General features: G+C 42.1%; 1 protein-coding gene across 2 annotated transcripts in view; it reads right to left on the minus strand.

The window, feature by feature from the left end:
* The window catches only part of LOC118273985 (lachesin), a 43,930-nt gene extending 30,912 nt beyond the window's left edge, over nt 1–13,018 (minus strand). The window contains exon 1 of one of the 2 annotated variants that reach the window (XM_035591289.2): nt 12,788–13,018. The gene's annotated coding sequence lies outside the window, so the exon portion shown is untranslated. The other variant, XM_035591290.2, reaches the window with a different exon arrangement.
* Between the last annotated feature and the right edge of the window lie 670 nt (nt 13,019–13,688).

A 13,688-nucleotide genomic window follows, 5' to 3' on the forward strand; every position in this document is an offset into this window, starting at 1 on the left:
TAGCCGTCCGCCATTAGGTGAAATTTGTAATGAACTTAGCTTAGCTAGCTATTACGTTTATACCTTCGTCCTATAACTAAGTACTCGCGTAATGTGCAAACTGCTACAGGGGCCGTGTCTGTGTGTGTGCGCGCGATATTGGTGACAGACATCTATAGCTTCATTCACGATTGGTGGATATCCCGATATTAGTATCGATGTAGTGAGCAGAGTAGAGCAACAAATGACGAGCTTCTCAATCAAGCGCTACAGAAAACCTGCAGCAGTTCTAAATGTTATTGAAGTAAGGAATGATATTTATCATCCTATGTTCACCGAGCAGAGATTATGATTATGCTACGACGCAGTTTGACTGGAACTGACGCGGGCCATACAGACGGTACAGACAAGTACTTGTATAGCACACACACACGTACAGCAGCACTGATCTTGCTTTCACGTATATGAACTGTTACCGCGAGATGACGAGAAGCCAGGAAAGTTTTGCGCTTTGTATGTAACAACAATTGTTTCTTTAACTAATTCATTTTCTGTTGTGTACTTCCGGTTATTATATGCAAATTAATTTTATTATTTGTGGTTACACTTGATAAGTGACAGAAGTCGGACATAGGCGATCGACTAGCGAATCAACTGATGACGTCATAAATCCTACATCGCACATATGAAATTTACATGCGAATAAACATGAATAGAAACATTCAACGAATAACAATTGGGCAGAAAGCCCGCCAGACACGATCACCTCGCCAGGTCGGAGGATGCTTTTCTTAGAAAACTTTACTCTCTGTTCCCTAAATGCTGTCTTAGCAGTTATCTATTTGGTCGCTATTCGTGTGAATGTATAAGTGGCTCGTTGTTATTGTTACTATCATTTTCTGTTAAATTTGTGTAATGTACCAAGCTGCTGATTCAAGCTTTGTTAAATAAAAAGAAACAATGCAATCAGTCAAAATATTTATAAACAAGTAGTTAAGCTATAGCATTTACATCTGCAGTAAAAAGTGTTTAGAGTTTGTAACAGCAGGGGAAATTACACTTAATATTAATTTCATACCAATTTCATCAGACGCTCTCCGCCCTTCATTAAGGTGGCACGGAGCAGAGTTCAGCTCATTATACTAGCATCGGGGGTAGGTCACTAGCACAGTACTATCTACAGGACGGAGCACTAATTGCAGTTTGATCTGTGACTTGTAACTTGGTGACTCTCCTGGCTTGCTTAATATTTACTTTGGGAACGTTTCAAATGTTGACTCCGGAACTGTACGGAGCACTAGCTTGTGGTATGGACAAGCGAAAGAGAACTCATATTCATTGATTTCTTCTAATACGTTGAGAATATTTTCAGAGTTAATTCGAGGTGCATCTCATTCTGGTCCCGTTCACTTCCCAGACGTATTGGTTCAGTGCTACAGAAGTACTAAGTTTGATACGATCGGAATGACGTTTTATAAATTTCTTAGCTTTTCTTTATGGAGTATGAGGCAAACGAGCAGTGCATCAGCTGATGGTAAGTGATTTGCCAAAAAAGTAAATCGAGCGTCAACATCAGCGACCATCTGTGTTGATAAACTGATGCTTGTTGTTCTGTGTTCGCGGAATGCTTCCTCCGGCGTAATGGAATCCAAGTAGCGGCGGAAGTAGTAAAAGGCTATTTGTGTACCGCGCGGGCGGGGCGAGGGGGCGCGGGGGCGCGGGGGCGCGGGGTGCGGGTGCACGGGCCTATCCAACGGACGAACAAAACAACAATATAGTCATGTACCATACGGAACATTGCCGCTGACAATGATCACACTCATTCGGTTTCTCCGTCATTATTACGTAGGTTAACACTCAGGCAGCGAGCGATTTCGTGTATTACACACAACTTATAGTATACCTAGTTGAGGTGAATGAAAAGGTTGTGTTACATTAATGAATACGTTCGCTTTGAAGAAGTGTGCGATGTTATGTACGTATGTATTGTTTACATGTGGCATTGTTTCTATGAGTGAGTATAAAACTAGGATATGAGGATAAAACTAGGTACATCACAGATATAAGTAGGCGACAGGAGTAAGGAATGCGACTGTTACCGCAATATATCGATGCCGTGCGTCCTGTGCGCCTGAAATAGTCGCGCGCGTAAATACCCGCTTTGATGTAGCGCGGCCAGGTGGCGGGGCGCCGCTGTACGTCCATACAGGGTGGCTTGTAATGCGACGTGTTCCTCTCGGGAGCTGGTAATACAACTAATATCCCACAAAGTTAGCCCTGAGGTCGCTGATACGAAAGTGGCTAGTTTCGTTAGTTGAGATATTTGACAATTTTGGTGTTGGTCAAATTCCCGAACTAACTACAAAAACATCAATATATGAAAGAAAGAAAGAATGCACGATGTACCAAAAACAAAACACAATAAAGAAAAGAAAAAAAATAGGTAAAATTAATTAAAACATTCAAATACAACAATAACAACACAAAAAAGTAATGTACAATTTAAATAATATAAAAGTAAAAACATATACATAATAAGATAATTATTAAAAAATCAATGGTTTATTAGCTACTCAAATTAATTTTTTTTATAAAAATCTCATAAATAAATTAATAACTTGATGATACTCAAAGTGTGAAGAGAAAAGGGGCAATTTAAAAAATATCTTTGTTTACAAAATTCTGTATAAAATAACCGACGACGTTACCACGGATACGAACAAATACAAGCCCGCGAATGTTTCGATATCGCTGTGGCGATCACTCTTCAACTGAATCTTATTTGTTCAGCCATTTCAATGATGAGTCGCATATGATACGCGCTTCCTTAGGCGAATAATGGACACTTCCAGATCTCGTTATTTTATTTGATTCACTTGTTTTACTTAAGAATGCTCTACTAAAGAAATGGCCGAAATAGAAGGACGGGTAATGTCCATGCTTGCTTCCATAACATTAATTTCAAGCTGAAATTGATGAAGTTTAAAAATATATTTAGTAAATCAGGCGGGGCAGGCAGGGAGCTCTATTTTAGTGTAGGTGGGGTGTAGTGTGTAGTGTTGTAGCCCGGGCCGGGACTCAATTAGTGATGTCAATGTTGTAGCGGCCGATGTTTACTGCCGCCAGTTTTGTTAATCGTCTGTTGATGGTAATGCTGCCCGCGGCCGCACTGCCCGACTGCAGCATGCTGGACATGTTAGTTCCGGCGACGAACCACTCTATGTAAGTGTATTCAATTTATACGTAAGTGTATTCAATTACACACCAAATAAAGACACAAGATGCTATCATTCTAGTAGTAAACTGTCGAAAGGGTATACATATAGACAACATTTTTAGATGTGGCAACATTTTAATATAAAATAGAATAAATTTAATAAACAGATTTGTTTTTTTTGCCGTTATGACCGATGAAAGATATCCAATTCAAAACATTTTGTAAGCTGTAATATAGATAAAAAGTAAAAAAAAAACAATTATTTTAACGGTGGAATCGTATTCTATTCCTTTTTTAGATGAATACAAGACGGTTTGGTCACACCAGAAGAATTACCCGTACATACGGAGACCCGCGACATGTACTATATGTTTCATTGTTTCGCACCTGTTATGTAGTTACGTATTTATGTTGTAATGCAGTTGTTTGACAGGTGTGTCATGTATCCACCGGCTGTGTGACGTCACGCGTCACGTCTAACATTACTCATTATTCATATATACGCGCGGGATTTGGTGCTCGGTACATAATAAAACAATGTTTATTTAGTGTTTAGTTAAGTTCTTTCAAACTTTAAATCGTGTGATGTTGCATGTCAGGTGAGTATAGGAGAATTTAAATACAACTGGTTAGTATGGCAATATAATGTTACGATTTATGTAGTCGGTGGACACGTGACGCCTGTGATTCCACTTGACATAATGCACTCATTACAGGTCACGCGAGGGTAGGACGAACGAACCGCGAACCGATCACATTTGTACCACAGCGCCACAGTTTTTACCAAAGCAGAGGTCACACGGTGACATCGGTCACTCCCTGCGTTACTCCGTGCCGGGTTGTGTCTGTCTGTCGCTGACCATCTCACTCGTTTATATGTAACTGCTTGGAAAGTGTTTATTGTAAGAAGTGCGTGAGACTGTGTGACTGTGCAAGTAGCGGTGACGTTATATTTTGCTATAAACACGGTTTTGTTTACTAACTTTGTTATTCAGAAAAGTAATTTAATCACGACCTTTATCTTGGCATTCTGTATTTTGAATGTGCTCTTTAAGTAAAGCTTTTAATTTAAGTCACGTTGGCAACAGTGGAGCGTAAATCAATATTTTTCCAAAGTTCGCCCAGTCTCCTGTTTGAATAATAAACCGAGAAATCGCATAAAACCTTCATTGACCGCGCCGGTAAGTATGCTCAGTGTGTGAGCGTGTGAGTGTGCACACAGACAGACACACAGACACGAGCACTACTGAGTGGAGTCGGTATAATGAAGTCGAGCACTCCGGAGGATTCCACACAATGACACTCGGCCCGAGCCGCGCGGCACTCGCGGGTCGCGGCGACGACGCGGTGTCGCGCGGGGACATTACACCAAACGTAGCATCATTTACTTGTGTAATTCTGTATTTTGTTGCGTTAGTGTAAACCAGTCACTGTTAACGTAATGGTAGGTAGGTATAGGCAACATTATAAATGACATACGTAGTAGTATATCATTTGGTGTGTGAATGTGGTACAGGTGGTGAGTGAATAAAATAGGCATTTTAAGAAAATAGCTAACAGTCAGTCATTACGGAATTAATGTAATAGCACTGGAACCTCGTCAGCGACCAGGCTGAAGGTCCGACACATTTGTTCTATGGCAACAGTTTGCAGACAATGAGAGCTGACAGTGTAAACGCGACGCGACGCGAGGCACTCCGCCCTCGCCGGGAGGGCTCTAGAGGGCCAATCGAGTGCACCCTAATTATTTGCAGAAGCCACCTGCCACGCTTCTTAATTTTGACAGCTAAGAGGTTGACACTCTTTGTCAAAGTTGTGAAGGAGGGCACTCATCGCCCCTCCCCCCTCCCGCGAATAAAGTGGCGAGACGTGCCTCGATAAAATAATCCGAGCAGCCTGCAGCTATATATTGTACACGTGGCGTCGCCCGCAGCCACCGCCGCGTCACGCAGCGCCAGCTCCGTGCGCCGCTCACCGGCGCGCGGCGAGGTAATGTCTCGACACTCGCCACAACTTGTTACGCCAAATCTTTGTCTGCTTTGATAAATAAAATCTCTCTTCAGTTTCAGATCCATACACATTTGGAAATATTCAAGTTAGCTACAAAATACTTTAGTATTTTAAAATGGGGCAGAGAATACGCAAATTGTATTCAAAATAAACATGGCAAATGTAGTTCCGAGCGGGATGCTACAAATGTTCCAAATGGAGGGATTTTGGCAGTATTTATATAAACGTAGCGAGCTGCGTACATGAAGTTTGGCAAATGTTGGCAACAGTTTGCGACCAAGTTGGTGCCCGCCAGGCGCCGCACCAAGTTGCCGACATCCTGTGTGCGCCTGCGCCGCTACACGCCCCGCACAGACACAGCTCACACAGTTGTTCATTTTTCAAAACCTGTCCCATGGAGGCATTACTGCGGGTGAGTAAAGAACACGACAGCGTGGAGTGATGTAACGGTCCAAAATCCCGTTAATCTGATACAATGAGCGTGTACTACATGAAACCGTACTTAGTTGGCGAGCTGTAATGCGGGATGAGCCGGTGACTACGGCCGCGCCACTGCTGCGCCACTGCTACGCCACCGCCACGCTGTTGCTGTGTCACGTCATGTGACATGCTCGTACATGGAGCTTAGTACGGCCGATTGAGGCCATGCAACACTCAACAACAATAATTGGGGAAAAGAGCGAGATAGAATAAAATATACATATATGTATGTACCTCTTTGCGCTACATTTGATAAATCACTTTAATCCGCAGTAAGAATGACGTAAACGGTATATAAACGCAGCGGTCAGTATGGTATCAGCGCGTGGCTATATGTATGTATCGCGCAGTACGGCGCGGAGTGTGGCGGCTGAGCGGCCGCAGCCAAGGGCGCGCCATTACTCAGATCCCAGATAAAACAGCCACGCGAGCATCGGACACAAAGCGCGCTTTAATTGTAGCCTGTTATTAATAGTGGAGCGATTACATCGGCCCATTGTGGACCAAACAATCAACTATTTACGACCGTTTAATTACCAAATCAATTACCTTAGATGGCGAATACACAAGTGTAAGCAATCGGGTTCGGTCTGGAGCTTCATTACGTTCAATGTAATTAGGAGTCGGAGACATTATTCTTGACAAACCTAACTGTAAGTGCTAATATGGGCCATCACAATACACACACACTGCTTAGATACCTCGGCAATATTCAAAGCAGGCAGGCGACTACATCCGCAGACTGGTTTGAAGTCAAGTACGGTATATAAATGGTAGTCTAGTGACTGAAATTGTCATTGTGTATCTGTGAATGGTATAAACAAACGAAGACTAACATTTGAGACTAAATCGCAGTATCACGTATCCATCGCTACATCAAAGCGATTAATGTCCAATCAAGTGGCAGTTGGCCGGCAACAGACGATCCATCACGGCGGCGCATCGCTCGCGGTTCGCATTAGACTCGGATCGGGTGGCAGCGCTAACCACGCACGTATTTCCATACGTAAATGATCTGTGGACACGGCACGGTACTGTCCTGGGCCTACAAGAACAAGCACTCGCTTGCTTGAGGCGCGACACTGGCTGCAGCTGTTGGTGATCACACGCAGAGCGGCGCGACCAATGCGCGACCAATGCGCGACCAAACGAAGCCATCGTATGAAGTAAGCCAACGAGCACCATTCTGCACTGTATATGCACTTCATCAAAAGTACACACATTGTTTTATGATTTAGAATCGTCATGTGAGTGAGTGTTGTAAATGGTATTGGCTTCGTATTAAAATCTTGTCAAAATCTCACGTGCTTTAAGTGCTAGCTATAGTAACAGATGTCTGGAAGCTCTCAATCAACTGGGGAAGTTCTGCATCAGTTCTGGTTGGACGAGCATTGCCAACCACTCCGCATTAGACGGCAGCTAATAACTATTCACTCATTACTCTCAACTTTCGTACTGCTAAACAAGCGCAACTTCGTGAGGGAGAATATTTAGTTTTACGAATTAGGTAGATTCAAAATTACATTAACTATTGCAAAATGAAATTCTCTGCAAATAGATGTAATGTAAGTCAGAAATGAACAACATCACAATTCACACCTCACTAGTAAGTATTACGTTAAATGGTCACAATCCTTTCTTTATGATGGCCTGTTCTATATAAAGTATGTAAGAGGCAGAAAATAAAGTAGTTTTATATATAAGTCCCATCTCATTTATATGCATGGCCATAATTACTTCGTACCACACTGCTGATCTCATACTAAACAGTAAACAATTTTTTGAAACAATACACTTGATTACGACGATTAGGTTCTCGGAGAATTTGACAATTTTAGGTTCACACGCGAATAGAAAAAAGGAGACGCTATTTTCTATTCACAAGCCATAAACCGAGAATGTTTGTAGTGAACTACTACAGTTACATAATTCTCTTTTTGAAATATTTTAATGAAACAAACTAAAAACTACTACTAAATGACTACTAACTTTTCTTTGGTCCGGCCAAATAGTCATATATCATCTATTACGGAAATAGAACACGTTTTCACCGATTCACTTTTTATATTTACGCTATGATTTCGTTAAACCAGTTTCGTAGTGATCCTACGAGTCGTCCGTTGGACGTCGCCTGCCTCTGCACTGGTCATCCACTAGTCGCAGTACTTATGTGACTCTCTCTACTGACTTAAGCATTAATGTTTGTGTTACATTTATTTGTATATAAGGGGTTTTCATTTCGTAGAAGAGCTTTTAGTGTTGTAATGAATGATCGCGAACTGTATCGACCAAAGATGGGCAAAAATTCCGCAATTAGTGGTGACGCAGTATTCGAACAATACTTTTTTAAATTTGATATTGGTTTTAAGTTTTTTTTACTTTTTTTTTCGATATTTGAATCTTATTAACATCGTCCAAAGGCTTACATTTATGAAAAAAGTACCGTACTTAAGTAGTAGTAGTAAAAACTTGAAATGTTGGACTTTTGGTTCAAATTACTTTCGACTCACACATGGGATTTATGGGAACTTTTGACACCTTATTCCTAATGGTGAACCCATCACCCATGGGAGATAGGCGTAAGTTATGTATGTATGTAATGTTGTGATGTTTACTTAGAGAGTACAAGTTGATGCAAACAGTTACCTACAAATGTGTGTAAATGCGCGACTCGCGCGTCAAGTAAACTGTCAAAAAAAGTCAAAGTAAATAATTGGTCCAACTCTAAGGTAAATATTCCCATTCGCGAATGTCTATGATATGACATCCGTTACATCGTTACTATACGCTATACTTGGCGACAATACAAATACTACACAGTTCAGCTTGTGCTTGTTACTGCTAGGAAACTGTACTTCCACGAAAGATGAATAATTGTAGTTAAATAGTTTCAGCCGTAAATGGAATCTCGGAAACATTAGGAAGATATCACAGATACAGTTTGCGATCGTTAGTTAACGTTGGAATTACAACAAGTATTATATAAGTTTATCTGCAGCCAAGTCTCTTGGATATAAAGCTTGACGAATCGAGTGGAGAATGCCAATATTTGAAGTAAGACAAAACAACAAACATAACTTTATCTGGGTTTCCAGAGTAGCGTTAAACCGCGCCATAAAATAGTGAAGGTTTATAGAACGCAGCGGGATTGGCTTATCTAGTCCCCAGGGAGCGATCCTCAACGACGATCGAGACGACACACGACAGCCTCGCTCGGTGTGCTCCGCGCTCTGAGCAGGCATTCAGCTGTGATGTGACGTGTGCGTCTACTGGCCAGCCACATATTGCGTATGTTTCAGGTTCATTGAACACAATCACTCCTATGTGTACTCAACAAGTACAACACAGTATTCGTACACAGTAGTCGGGTGATTCTTCAAAAAACTTTAACTTTTATTTAACAAACCATTATTCTCCCGCGTTATTAAGCATCATGGTAGCTTATTATTGTCATCCTTATTTATATTTGATTGGTTGAGAGCAGTGTCACAGCTTAATTTATTGAAACCAAATTTTGTGTTTCAATCGCTAGAATTGTTAACTTTTGGGTGAGGATAATGACGCCGTTAACTTTTTGTGACTTTTTTTGAAGAATCACCCAGTCGGTAGAACGATAAATAATAATATAATGTCATCAAGCAATTGTCTCAATGCTTGGCAGACCATCATCCTGTGTATCTTGTCTAGCCCGCACCGCAGTTACTCGAGTGGACCAGTAGTTAACAGAGACCCCCGGAGGGTTTCGAAATATGTAACAATCTGTTTATTGTCAAATATTGTAAAACCGTGGCAAGATCAAAATCAAGTAAAATTGTGAAACCATATTATATTAACTTTTGTGAGTACATATAGAGAGATGTTGCTTTCGCGAAGGATTTGGAAATTAATGCATAGTTACGATTATTCTACCGATCAAACGAAAACTAAAAATGAAATATTATAAGTCGGTCTATCTCAAGCAATCCATGGCGGACAATCCATACTAACACATATACACAGTGAGGCTGAGTGCTAACATACAAAGTTTCTGACATTTGCTGGAATATTATGGTTCGCAATCAGCTCACCTCTGCTGCGGCCGCGGAATTACTGCAATGTTGGCGAATATAGCGAGTTAAACACACAACGCCTGCTGTTTGCATTCCCACGCACTACCTACTACGAGTATCCACCAATTCAAAAATGAGTTATTTTCTTACAGAAATAGCTATAATTAAGTCAACAATTGCGTAATCAAACTATCTACCGTAATGCTTGTTATCCTGTCATAATTATAGTTCAATGTACTGAGAATTACCGGTTACAAGCCCCATCATGGTTTTCGTAGAAACTGTTCCAAGTTATATATATCATGACTAACAGAATGCGTAAGTAACCGCGTTGTATTGAATCAAAAGAGTTCAGAACAGTACTTTTAAATAGAATAAAACTATTTTCTACATTGTAATTAATAATAATCCGCGATGGACCGGAGGTTTCGCCCGCTTCTCAGGTGTGAGAGAGCGGATTCGAAATCTACCAACGGCAGGCACCAAGTCACTTTTTCCGAATTATATGTACTTTCTAACTTTCGACACCACTGACAAACGGCTGGGGAAAATATCGCAAGGAAACCTGGGCTTCTTATTTCTAATTAGTTACTTATATGTTTGAAATTGCCAACCCGCATTATGCAAGCGTGGTGATTAATGCTCAAAGGGAAACTTACTATAAAATATAATTATGTATGTATCAATAGAGTCATATTATGTGATAGCTGATAAGTTTGTATTCACTGTTTGTGGTTGTTATAAATTGGTAGATTATTACTTGCTGTGCTACTAAAACTTGTTCAAACCTGGTTTAAGTAATACTTGTTTGTAAGATTGTGTGAAGTGAGATGAATACGTATCATTTATTCATATTCAGCAATTTATTTTATTCATACTCGAGTCAGGTTTGGTTAAACCACTACCTCAATGAGTTAAAAGCAATATTCGTCGGTATATCAAAATGAGAAGTTTGGTGCAAATGGACGTGGATAGCGACATTTGTTTGTTCGACATACTCGCGTTTCATTACGTCACTCAGTCCATAGAACAATTATGAAGTAAGTTCATATAATAAATGCCAATGGGTGGCTGAGTAATAAAACGGTCAACTAAAGGAAGATTATTTATTTATACATCTCCTTATCGGTTACATTACAACGAACAAAGACAATGTGACATCGACTCGACACAGAGCTTGTATATCGGATGTATCAAAGAGCAACATGCTTCATTTTATTTGTTTCGGTTATAAAATATTGTAAATGTGTGTATTTAGTTAGTTGTGAGTGTGTGTAACTACAAGCGCCTGCTAGATAGTATCACTCTTGTAGTGGCGGTGGGGTGGGCAGACAACTTGGTGGTTACTAGTTGCTACAACTATCAAATTAATTTGATCCCATGTTTGAATCATATTTATTAATATCCGTTTGATGACCGTTGGAACAAGTACATGTAAAATGGCTACATCCTTATATTTGATGGTATTTAAAACTTGACAATTGGTTGAGTCTCTAGCTTGTGTTATTATCACCTCGACACTCGAGGCCACTTTTAATACTGGTAATGTAATTTTAACGTAGAAATAGAAACAAGCATAATTATACATTAGGAGAGTCTCGTACACGGGTTCTTGTGTAGTTGTCTGTTATTCAATTCAAATCATTAATTTCAGACTTATTGTGTCCATGAATGTTGATAGTAACAAGAAAACTTATTTTTCCAACGAGCTGTGTGTCGATGATTGGCTGATTGGCCACCGTTGGCCTGTTGTGTGGTGAGAGCACATCTTCCTCGGAGTTAGTGACAGCAAATATTAATCACAGATTTTACTGTTGACTCAAAAATTTATTTAATATTAGAACTTGAGTTGTGCTTAATTAGGTATATCATGTTTTGAGATAAAATCATTTATCGTATCATTGTGTTAGCCGTGGGTCCCGGTTTCTCTCGCACTGAGCATATCGCCGGATATTGGGAGCCAATTCGAGTCCACATATTAGTTTATCGCATCCCCTCTAAAGGGCCTAATCCCATTCAACCCTCAGTAAAGCGATTCCGTCGCCTTGTCTCAAATGTTCCCTGAATGCCTCGAACCTAAGAATAAAATTACAACTATTTCTGGGCCAGGGTCGCCCTCGACCTACTCAACTTGTACCATTCAGCCGCATGCAAGGATTTCTGCGAGCTCAGTGAGCAGCACGGCCGTCGGAGGAACAGCGCAGAGTCGCGGTAAACTCGTTCGCCGAACTTTGAATAAATGTTTCCAAACTTGACACTGGCAACCAGCTCGTCTTTGTTCAGTAAGTGATGGTATTCGCCATTATTTAAAGCAATGGCCGTCGGTACGTTCGGAAGTGGAGGATCAGTCGCTCCGAGACGTCTACGAAGTTATATGAGTAATTACGACGTTAATCAAATAGAGTGGCTTCTCTCGGAGATTGAATGTTTTATTCAGAGGCCGGCGTTATCTGTGCCGAGTGCTCGCCAGCTAATATTCGCTTTAAACCGCTCATAAACTTTTACGCGGCTACAGTGCGGCGCGGCGCGATGTGGCGCGGCGCGGCGCGGCCGGCGCTCGACAGTCGTGCCGCTTAATTAATGCAGCGCCGCGCCGACTCCGCGAGATGCAAATCAGACTCCGTCAACACTTTACAATGTCTTTGCGGTTTTGCTTCAATTACTTATCTGCTAGCCGACAGCTTCATGAATAAAGTGGCGAACATAAAACTTTGCGTCAGAACAATACTCAAACTATTAAAACGAACAACTTTTCAGCAATAAACTTCTGTATTGCACGGTCCCGCTGACTCGTGACACTACCTAATGAGATCGTCTGCTGGTGTTCCGGGGCCCGATCCGTGGGAGATGGGAGATAACTCGCGTCACTTAGATGTCAGACAGGTAACGTTCGTCAACCTACGAACGCTTTGTGTGACAATTGTCGACACCACTTGGAACTCACTCGGCCCCGATCGGGCGCCAGATAAATCAAAACTTTGTCAACTCGAGCAAGTGTCCGCGGTCCGCACGGCGACTGTGCATTTAAGTCGCAAACAACACTGAAACTTACGGTGGGTACAAAAATCTTTCGCGACAATCGCATGCGACTCAACGCGTGCGTCGTCGCGCGATCATCGCGCCACAGTTGCGGAAGCGGGCGTCCACATAGAGCACTCACTGCGGTCACAGGGCACGATCACGCGCGAGTTAGCGGGAGCGGGGCTCGCGGGGCAGGCGGGGGGGCATCGCGCGACACACGTGCGGCGGACGCGGCCGGCCCGGGACACTGCCGGCGGCGCGGCAGCGCGCGCACCGCGCCCCCGCCTCCGCGCCCTGCGCCCCCGCGCCGCCCCGCTGCACCCCGCGGCGCGCGCACCGCCCAACGATCGCCGAGCGCCCCCGATGGCGCCCGACCGCTCCCGACGCCGCCCGACCGCTCCACGATTTTTACATCTGCACTGTTGTGACATTGAAATTCAATTTTCGATTGAGCGGCCTTCGACGTGGCGGCGCGAGCCTCGAATGAGTTCCGGAATCGTGTTCCGGTTTCGTATTTGAATAACGAGAATCGGAATTTTTGTCGGGGGCACGAAAATTACTCGATTCGACGAGGGTTTCCTTTGTTGAGCCTCAATAATTATTTTGAAAATTTATTGATATGCCACCGATTCAACGATAACAATTATTGATAAATGTTGAGACAGAATTGAATTCAGAATCGTCTACTCCCTCCTTGCAGAATAAATAACGTATTTAATGCTTGATGTACTTTTTGTACAATAATAAAAAGTTGGCATAAACAAACCAAATATTTAATGGATGAATTTATTTTTAACAAAGATTATACGAGTACGGGGCAGTACTACCCGGCTAACAACTTGCAACTGGTTGTGGTATATGTGTGAAAAAAGTTGCAGCGGTTCGTAGCAGCGGCCGTAAAGGTGACGGCGTGTCGTAGCCGCGTAGCAACG

This window comes from Spodoptera frugiperda, chromosome 3 (assembly GCF_023101765.2).
Source record: "Spodoptera frugiperda isolate SF20-4 chromosome 3, AGI-APGP_CSIRO_Sfru_2.0, whole genome shotgun sequence".
Classification (NCBI taxonomy): domain Eukaryota; kingdom Metazoa; phylum Arthropoda; class Insecta; order Lepidoptera; family Noctuidae; genus Spodoptera; species Spodoptera frugiperda.